The sequence below is a fragment of the Chiloscyllium plagiosum genome, unplaced genomic scaffold, assembly GCF_037043375.1.
Source record: "Chiloscyllium plagiosum isolate Xiang-an unplaced genomic scaffold, Cpla_swu_hap1 HiC_scaffold_18, whole genome shotgun sequence".
NCBI classification, from domain to species: domain Eukaryota; kingdom Metazoa; phylum Chordata; class Chondrichthyes; order Orectolobiformes; family Hemiscylliidae; genus Chiloscyllium; species Chiloscyllium plagiosum.
The window spans coordinates 55,434,376-55,445,546 of NW_028270156.1; positions in this window are offsets into that span (position 1 = coordinate 55,434,376).

Genomic DNA, 11,171 nt, shown 5'->3' on the forward strand with positions numbered 1-11,171 from the left:
CAAATCCCCCAGCTAAATTTAGTGATTAATGTCCCCTGGGACAGTAATGTTCATGGAATAGCAGCCTCTTTGTGGAAAAATACTTTCAGATACATTGTACTGATGGTGCAGTAGTTGGTGAAGAACCATTGGTCTAGATCCAAAACTTAGTGATCCAAAGGTTCCAGTGACCATCCCTGGTAATTTGAGTAAGCTGATTTTGGCCAGGACAACAGTTAGTTCTATAATTGGTCTAGCACCCCTTGTTTGAGTAGGCCAGAAATTAGCTAAGGATGCTTCTCCTAATGGTATTCCAATCATTCTGCTAGAAAATGTATTTGAATATCAAATGAAAACAGGATTGAATTTAGCATCCACACCTGAATAGCCTGTTTACATTATTTTTTAGAGAGTCACAGAGATATACAGCATGGAAACAGACCTTTTGGTCCAACCTGTCCATGCTGACCAGATATCCCAACACAATCTAGTCCCACCTGCCAGCACCCGGCCCATATCCCTCCAAACCCTTCCTATTCATATACCCATCCAAATGACTCTTAAATGTTGCAATTGTACCAGCCTCCACCACATCTTCTGGCAGCTCACTCCATACACGTACCACCCTCTGTGTAAAAAAAGTTGCTCCTTAGGTCTCTTTTATATCTTTCCCCTCTCACCCTAAACCTATGCCCTCTAGTTCTGGACTCCCCAAACCCAGGAAAAAGACTTTGTCTATGTATCCTATCCATGCCCCTCATAATTTTGTAAACCTCTATAAGGTCACCCCTCAGCCTCCTACACTCCAGGGAAAACAGCCCCAGCCTGTTCAGCCTCTCCCCATAGCTCAAATCCTCCAACCCTGGCAACATCCTTGTAAATCTTTTCTGAACCCTTCCAAGTTTTTGTTTATGAACAATGGCTAGCCAGACCAGACAGTAACCTTGAATTAAAACAATGCAAGTGCATTCAGGAAAGAAGTGAAAAGAATATACTCTGTATACGTGGTATAATCTGCATTGGGAATTATTATTATCATAAGCAAATTTTCTGTATGCCTGCCTATCATGTACAACAGAAGTGAGACCTAAAACTTCCTTTACATTTCTTCTGAAGTTGGGAATGAAGCACGTAAAGAAGAACAGATTCTCTTGCATTAGTGTGACATTTTACCATTTGCACTTATATTTTTAGAAGAAGTTAATGAGGTAAGTTTGGTGTCAATGCCAAATTGTGATAGTATTTAAACTTTCTGGAGAAATTAAATAGGTGGGATAAGAACTGGGGACTGAGTATATCTATGTATAAGTAATTCTAATCTCTATGTTTCTGAAGTTCTCCCCATTGTAAATTTTAGTGTCCATTAATATAAAGAAATTTGTGTGTGCAAATTTGCCACACAGTCATTACATAAAATTTAAAGCACAGGAATAGACCCTTTGGTCCATCTAGTCCATTTCAGTGAGCTTTCTCCAGACCTACTTCATTTTCATTCAATCAGTATATTCTTCTCTTCCATTGTCCCTGAAATCCTTGTGTAACATCATTTTAAATGCTCCTCTAATATTTGCCTCAACTATTCCACCTTAATACTACAGTAACAGTTTCTACATTCTCCAAACTGAGTAAAGATGCTTTTCCCTGTGCTCCCCCTCTAGTGGTAACAATGCTCTGTCACTATTCTCCAGAGGCTATAATTACAGTTCAATGGAAATATTAAAATATGCCATAAATGCACAACACCAAAGTATGACATAAGCCATTTGATGCAAAGTGCAAACGTTAGGCTAGCCACATTACCCTTTGCGTCACTGTATTGTTTAAATAGGAATAAAATAAAACAGAATAGGAAGTACTTATAATGAATTAGAAAAATATCTTATGAAGACTTCACAAATAAAGAAAATGGAAATAAGCTTACAATAGATCTTATCAGTGCTGAATTAACTGATCTTGGAGAGGCAGTTGGGGTGTTCATAGCCTCTGCATTCAGAAGAAGAAATATCAGGCAGGGATTCCAACCTAAATTATCATTCAATTACGCATTCTGTAAAGTGTGAGAAAAGAATTGAGCATATCCCAATATTCAAATATTCTGCACACTGTGATGCTTGTGAGTTTAAAGTAATTAATTGAGTAAGATAGATGGCTGTCAACATTTGGTGGATTTACATTCCAGCAAGAGTCATTACCTTCAGAAAATGAGAGAAGAGAATTGAATAAAAATGTTTTTAAGACTGTAAATCTATATGTTTACGCTAATTAGTCTTTTAGACAGCAGTATGAGCACAGGGATTAGAGATGCAATCCGCATAATCAAGTCTTCCAATATTCTAGTCATCAAAATATTCTTATCAAGTAATTCTGTTTTTTCCTGTGTACATCTGATTTGTCAAGAACATTTCTTGTAACACTTGTAGTCCTTGTCCTGAACTCAGCGCTACTTTCATTACAGACATCATATTGCAATCAACAGAGACACTGAGGCTTTATAAGGTCTTTTTAAAGCATTTAGGGGCCATGAGGAAAGAGCAGGAATATGGCATTGAGATACAGGGTCAGTGTTGAATAGCAGAGTAGAAATGAAAAGCTGAATGGTCTACACCTATGGTTTTCCACACTCAGGTGGGCTGTAAAATTGGATTTCTGTCCCAGTGCATCTTTCAATTGAGATTTTAAAGCAAGGCCCCATTCTTCTAAGTTGGATATAAAAGAACCCATGGTACTATTAAGTAGAGCAGGGTTTCATTCCCAATGTTCTGACAATATTTAACCCTCAACTGACATTACAAAGAAACAGATTATCTGGTCATTATCACATTATTGTTTGTAGGAATTTGATTGTCATAATACTTCAAATAAAAGTATTCCATTGCTTATGAAGTGCTTTGTCATAACTGGTCATGAAAACCATTATAAATATAGTTAAAAATCACACGATCAGGTTATCGTCCAACCTGCTCCTCGGATGCTGTCTGACCTGCTGTGCTTTTCCAGCACCACTCTAATCTCGTCTCTGCACATTCACCTCACCAAGCCTCATGGATAAAATCCCTCAGCTTTGAATGCATTATGTCCACTCAAAAGCTCTCATCTATGTGTTTCTTTGAAACTATTAACCCCTCTTGAACTCTGCACTTCTTATTCAGTCATTATTTACGGCTGAGATTGTTTGATTCTTCACCAGTAGGGGCATCATGAGTTACGGGAAAAAGACTAAAGTGGATATGAGGAATGTAAATATTCCATTGGGGATATCTGACCAAAGTCTCTGTTCATGCATCACACCAAATGTTCTTGCATTTCACTTTCAGCACTCTCGATTCTTCATATACAAACTCAAAGTGCCGGAGGAACTTGGGTTTGGCAGCATCTGTGGAGAGAGAAACAGTGAACGTTTTGATTCCGATATAACTTCTTCAGATCTCAGCCAGCTCTGAAACAATCATATTATACTTGAGGTCATTCAGGAGCTCAGGGAGTTAGGCTGGAAGCTAAAAGCTAGGATGGACAGAGTCGTCATCTCTGAGTTGTTGCCGGTGCCACGTGACAGTGAGGCAAGGAATAGGGAGAGAGTGCAGTTGAACACGTGGCTGAACGGATGGTGTAGGAGGGAGGGCTTCAGGTATTTGGACAATTGGACTGCATTCTGGGGAAGGTGGGACCTGTACAAGCAGGACGGGTTGCACCTGAACCAGAAGGGCACCAATATCTTGGGAGGTAGGTTTGCTAGCACTCTTCTGGGGGGGGGGGGGTTAAACTAATTTGGCAAGGGAATGGGATCCAGACTTGTAGTCCAGCAAGTAGGTTAGCTGTTTTTCATGATGTCCAAGAATGTAGGGAGGCTGTGGAGAAGGTAGCACTGACAGGGAATACTTGCGGACACAGAGATGGGTTCAAGTGTGTATACTTCAACGCAAGGAGTATCAGAAATAAGGTGGGTGAACTTAAGGCGTGGATTGGTACTTGGGACTACGATGTTGTGGTCATCATGGAAACGTGGATAGAAGAGGGACAGGAATGGTTGTTGGAGGTTCCTGGTTACAGATGTTTCAGTAAGATTAGGGAAGGTGGTAAAAAAGGAGGGGGGTGGCGTTGCTAATTAGAAATGGTATAATGGCTGCAGAAAGGCAGTTCGAGGGGGATCTGCCTTTGGAGGTAGAATGGGCTGAAGTCAGAAATAGGAAAGGAGCAGTCACCTTGTTGGGTGTTTACTATAGGCCCCCCAATAGCAGCAGAGATGTGGAGAAACAGATTGGGAAACAGATTTTGGAAAGGTGCAGAAGCCACAGGGTAGTAGTCATGGGCAATTTCAACTTCCCAAATATTGATTGGAAGCTCTTTAGATCAAGTAGATTGGACGGGGCGGTGTTTGTGCAGTGTGTCCAGGAAGCTTTTCTAACTCAGTATGTAGATTGTCCGACCAGAGGGGAGGCCAAATTGGATTTGGTACTCAGTAACGAACCAGGACAAGTGATGGGTTTGATAGTGGGTGAGCATTTTGGTGATGGTGACCACAATTCTGTGACTTTCACCTTGGTTATGGAGAGAGATAGGTGCATGCAACAGGGTAGGTTTTACAATTGGGGGAAGGGTAAATACGATGCTGCAATACAGGATCTGAGGAGCATAAGTTGGGAGCATAGGCTGTCAGGGAAGGATGTCATTGAAATGTGGAACTTTTTCAAGGAACAGATACGATGTGTCCTTGATATGTATGTACCTGTCAGGCAGGAAAGAGATGGTCATGTGAGGGAACCTTGGTTGACGAGGGAGGTTGAATATCTAGTAAAGAGGAAGAAGGAGGCTACATAAGGCTGAGGAAACAAGGTTCAGACAGAGCGTTGGAGGGATACAGGATAGCCAGGAGGGAGCTGAAGAAAGGGATTAGGAGAGCTAAGAAAGGGCATGAAAAATCTTTGGCGGGTAGGATCAAGGATCACCCCAAGGCCTTTTATGCGTATGTGAGAAACATGAGAATGATGAGAACGAGGGTAGGTCCGATCTAGGACAGTAGTGGGAGACTATGTATTGACTTGGAAGAGATAGGAGAGGTCTTGAATGAGTACTTTTCTTCAGTATTTACAAATGAGAGGAACCGTATTTTTGAAGAGGAGAGTATGAAACGGACTGGTAAGCTAGAGGAGATACTTGTTAGGAAGGAAGATGTGTTGGGCATTTTGAAAAATTTGAGGATAGACAAGTCCCCCAGGCCTGACAGGATATATCCTAGGATTATGTGGGAAGCAAGAGAGGAAATTGCAGAGCCGTTGGCAATGATCTTTTCGTCTTCACTGTCAACGGGGGTGGTACCAGGGGACTGGAGAGTGGTGAATGTTGTGCCCCTGTTCAAAAAAGGGAATAGGGATAACCCCGGGAATTACAGGCCAGTTAGTCTTACTTCGGTGGTAGGCAAAGTAATGGAAAGGGTACTGAGGGATAAGATTTATGAGTATCTGGAAAGACACTGCTTGATTAGGGACAGTCAGCACAGATTTGTGAAGGGTAGGTCTTGCCTTACAAGTCTTATTGAATTCTTTGAGGAGGTGACCAAGCATGTGGATGTAGTGTACATGGTAGAGCAGTGGATGTAGTGTACATGGATTTTAGTAAGGCATTTGATAAGGTTCCCCATGGTAGGCTTACGTGGAAAGTCAGGAGGCATGGGATTGTGGGAAATTTGGCCAGTTGGATAGAAAACTGGCTAACTGATCGAAGTCAGAGAGTGGTGGTAGATGGTAAATATTCAGCCTGGAGCCCAGTTACAAGTGGAGTTTCGCAGGGATCAGTTCTGGGTCCTCTGCTGTTTGTAATTTTTATTAATGACTTGGAAGAGGGAATCGAAGGGTGGGCCAGTAAATTTGCAGATGATACGAAGATTGGTGGAGTTGTAGATAGTGAGGAGGGCTGTTGTCAGCTGCAAAGGGACTTAGATATGATGCAGAGCTGGGCTGAGGAGTGGCAGATGGAGTTCAACCCTGTCAAGTGTGAGGTTGTCCATTTTGGAAGGACAAATAAGAATGCGGAATAAAGGGTTAACAGTAGGGTTCTTAGTAAGGTGGAGGAGCAAAGGGATCTTGGGGTCTATGTTCATAGCTCTTTGAAAGTTGCCACTCAGGTGGATAGAGCTTGTAAGAAGGCCTATGGTGTATTAGCGTTCATTAGCAGAGGGATTGAATTCAAGAGTCGTGAGATGATGTTGCAGCTGTACAGGCCCTTGGTAAGGCCACATTTGGATTACTGTGTGCATTTGGAGTACTGTGGTCGCCTCACTTTAGGAAAGATGTGGAAGCTTTGGAGAGGGTGCAGAGGAGATTTACCAGGATGTTGCCTGGAATGGAGAATAGGTCGTACGAGGATAGGTTGAGAGTGCTAGGCCTTTTCTCATTGGAACGGCGAAGGATGAGGGGTGACTTGATAGAGGTTTATAAGATGATCAGGGGAATAGATAGAGTAGACAGTCATAGACTTTTTCCCCAGGTACAACAGAGTGTTACAAGGGGACATAAATTTAAGGTGAAGGGTGGAAGGTATGGGGGGATGTCAGGGGTAGGTTCTTTACCCAGAGAGTGGTGGGGGCATGGAATGCGCTGCCTGTGGGAGTGTCAGAGTCAGAATCATTGGTGACCTTTAAGCGGCAATTGGATAGGTACATGGATAGGTGCTTAAGCTAGGACAAATGTTCGGCACAACATCGTGGGCCGAAGGGCCTGTTCTGTGCTGTATTGTTCTATGTTTTTACTGTTAACTTTTGTTTTTCTTCACAAATGCTGCTGAGCTTGCGAGGAAGATGACTACAGCCTCTATTCTACAACCCTGTTTAATCATTACATCCAGACCCCTTTTCATCAAATAGGACGCGAGCTTTACTTTCCTCTGGGTGATGTGTTGTACGTCACATTTCTCCAGCACTTTGTTTTTCTTTTGGATTTTCAGCATTGGCAATATTTGCCTTTACTGAATCCATCCCTTTGTATCATTACAGGAAAAATTGACACACCTCCCTGAATTGATATCTCTATCATCCTGAAGAAGGGCTAATGCCCACAACGTCGATTCTCCTGTTCCCTAGATGCTGCCTGACCTGCTGCGCTTCTCCAGCCACACATTTCCATCTCTATCATCTGACTTACCTATAATTCCCAGGCTGTTGCATTTACAGTTGTAAAAATGTTAAGCATTGAAACAGACTCTTCAGTCCAACTCATCCATGTCAACCAGATATCCTAAATTTGACTTGCAGATTGGCTAGTCTAATCCCCATGCTGGAAGGATGCAGATCCATGGACTCTAATAGCACCAAGACTAGCCAATCTCCTGGATTGCTGAGTCCCTTGACTGACTGTGGTGATATTTCTTGTCTGACTGTAGGCCTCCTTCACTCCACTATGCTCTCTTTCAACTTGCATATATGACCATTTGTTTGAATTACCTGCAATGTGTTTGCAACATAAGCTACTAGCCAATGCTGCAGGTCTGATGTTGGCCTAACACAATGCCATACAGTGACATGTCCATCCCCTTACTGATAAAGGTTAAGTGTTGGTGCTGTCCAGTATCTCAAACCACCTACCTCTGCACTAAAAAGTAATGCTAGCCACATAGAAGCTTGCAGCCCATTGGTCAATCTGTAGTCAGTGAGTAAAATGGCTGACACCACAGCAAATACAAGTACATATTAATCAGTGAACTACTACATAAGAATCAAACTACACACATTTGCCTGTGCTTAGCATCATCCCCTTTTAGAACCCTGTTTAGGACGTGCTACCTTTTCTTCACACTGTGCAACTAACAACATCTTTGTTCTGTGGGAGCATCACTTACAGGAAGCCTTCAAACTATTGGAGAAGTTCACTTCCATTCATCACACCAAAGGTGAAGAGAAACACAGACAAAATCTAAGTTAAAAATCACACAACACCAGGTTATAATCCAACAGGTTTAATTGAAAGCACACTAGCTTTCGGAGTGACGCTCCTTCATCTGAGAGCTAGTGTGCTTCCAATTAAACCTGTTGGACTATAACCTGGTGTTATGTGATTTTTAACTTTGTACACCCCAGTCCAACACCGGAATCTCCGAATCAATACAAAATCTATGTTTGCTTCGGGAGAAAAGGACTTCTTGCCTTTTGGTAGCAACAAATTTGCAGTCAGAATGATTCCTGTACTCAGCTCACATCTATTGTTCAGTTCCTACTGGTCCATTGGCTTGCTGGTGCATGTTGCTGCTCAATTTCTCTGTGCCTTTGTTGCACTGTGGCCAGTGATGATAACCCCTCCCACAGCTGGATTCATTGGTCACTCTTCCGATAAACCTGCATGGGGGCTTTAAGAAACAAAACAGATCTTTAGTAATGTGAGCAATCAACATTTGCATCTCATACAAAATATTTAACTTACTCCTCCATAGAGTGGGAAATGAAGAACTCCCAACATGGAGGGCCATCAAATGCCTCTGGATTGTTCTGTGATATAGGGACTTTATTTTGATGTATGCAGCGCAATCCGTGTTATGCCAGTAGAGCAGGAGATTGGAAGTACTGTTTGAATACCGATTCCTTGGTCCTCAACACTACCCCTACTCCCTATATCACCAAAGAAAGGCAACATTGTATACAAGAGCATGGTGATGTATGCATATAGTTCAAGGTGAGACAAAGACAGCTCCGTGTCCATTGTGCAGCCTATGAGAGTTTAGTTAATCTGTGAATTGTGACCAGCAGGTGCCACTTATGAGGGAATTTGTGATTACTTCTGTTTCACAGAAATGACTATCTTCAATTTGCAGTGACCAATGACATGGTTCAAGATTGGTTGTGACCAAGATTTGGACAGTTGTACGCTACATGCCATTGACGTGCAGGGTGCTATGATTGTACATGACTTCAGCCTGTACCGTGAAAATGTTTCATTAATGCAATTGCTTCTTGAAGGGCCTCACATCACTGACATAAGATCCTAAGATATAGGAGCAGAAGTAGGTCATCAGGTCTGCTCCAGCATTCACTGAGATTATGTCTGATCTGATATTCCTCAATTTTTACTTTCCTGCCTTTTCCCCATAATCCCATTGACTCCCTTACTGATTAAAAATGTCTATCTCAGCCTTGAATATACTTAATGATTCAGTCTACAGGCCTCTCTTTCTTATAAGCTCCAATAAGTATAGGCTCAGCTTACTCAACCTCCTTATTTGGCAGTCCCTTTATAACTAGGATCAGCCCAGTGATCCCTCTTTGGACTGCATCCAATGCAAATATGTCTTTGCTTAGATAAGGGGCACAAAATTATTCAGAGTATTGCAGCTGTGATCTGACAAGTGTCTTAAGACATCCTTATTTTTTATACTCTACTCCCTTTCAAATAACGGCCACATTCAATTTGCCTTCCCTATTTCCTACCGAACTTGTATGCTAACATTTTGAGATATATCTCAAATACCTTTGTGCTGTAGCTTTCTGCAGTCTTTCTCCATTTAAATAATATTCGGTAATAATACTATTCTTGTCACAATGCATAACATTACATTTTCCCAAATTATATTCTATCTACAAAGTTTTTACACCTGTCAATATCTCTCTGTAGATTCCATGTGTCAAACTCACCATTTGCCTTCCCACCAATTTTTGTGTCACCCACAAACTTTGCTGTGTGCATCCACTTTCCTCATCCAAGTCATTAATATATTTGGTAAATAACTATGGCCTCAGAACTGATCCCTGTGGCACTCCACTTGTTACATGTTGTCATCCTGAAAATGTTCCCTTATCCCAACTCTCTGTTTTCTGTTAACCAATTCCCCATCCATGCCTCCAATGTAATGTTGTCTTAAAGTATTAAGTATATTAATGTGTGATACTTCATCAAATGCCTTCTGAAAATCCAAATACAGGTAGTTCTCCTATAATGCCATAGTTGCGCTCCAGCAAAACCTCACTAAATAGAGAATAGCTTAATAGAAATAATGGGGCCTATGGGAAAAGTGGGATAAGGGCAGGCAAAAAAAAATTCACAATCGCTCAAAAATCACCCAAAAATCTAATGCAAAGTATAGCACAGCCTGAATGAAGGTTGAAATCATATTTATTAACAAAACCAAAAGTAAATTTAACATAGTACATTTAAAAAAATGTAAGAAAGCTGTTCTCTGTACAGTACCTCTTACAGAAAGCTGCTCTGTCGCAATGTCACCAAGACCGGAGCTCACATCGCCCATGCATGCAATGACACATAGACTTCAGTGCATGTGCAGAGCAGCATGGAGACCATCATTGACAGTGCACATGTGCGGACACCAGCGCATGCCCAGAATGGCGCAGAGATTTCAGTGTGCACATCAGCGCAAATCAATCTCAACTGGAATCGTGGTTTTGCCAACCAAGGTAAGCATTCTCCAAAATACTGTTCCCTAATTCTCCAGCGACATTATAGCCAAATCATGCTACAGAAATGTGCATTATATCAGAACTACACATATACTACATCTACTGCTTCTCCTTTATCTATCTTGCTTGTTATCTCCTCAAAACATTCTAATACATTTGTCAGGCATGGTTTTCCCTTCATGAAGCCATGCTGACCCTGCTTAATTGTGTTCTGTATTTCTAAATGCGCTACTATTGCATTCTTTATAATAGCCTCTAACATTTTTGCAATTTCATGTTAAGCTAACTGGCCTATAGTTGGTTTTCTTTTGTCTCATTCTCCTTTTAAATAGAAGTATTACACTGGCAATTTTCCAATCCTCTGGGACTTTTCCCAGAATCTAAGGGTTTCATGGAAGCTTACCACCAGTGTATCCATTATCTCTGCAACTACTTTGTTTAATATCCTAGAGTGCATCCCAAAAGCTTCAGGGGACTTGTTGTTCTTTATCCCAAATAGTTGCCATGCCACTTTTTCTTTAGTAATAGTTATTGCATTTACTTCCTCTCCTCTTTTCGCCTCTTAATTATTTAGAAAAGTGTAGCCTGCACGATCATGCAAAACTTACTTTGTCCGTTCTGGGTATGGTCACAACTGTTTTCCATTTCCATTGTACATGAATGATTTGCATGAGTATTGAAGACAAGGCAAGTTGTGCATGGCACAGTGAGTCACAGGCTCAGCCTGATAATAAAGAGACCCCCTACCATTGTTACTGTACCAGATCGCATGGTGGAAGAAGGCTGACTCCTTTGGCCTGAC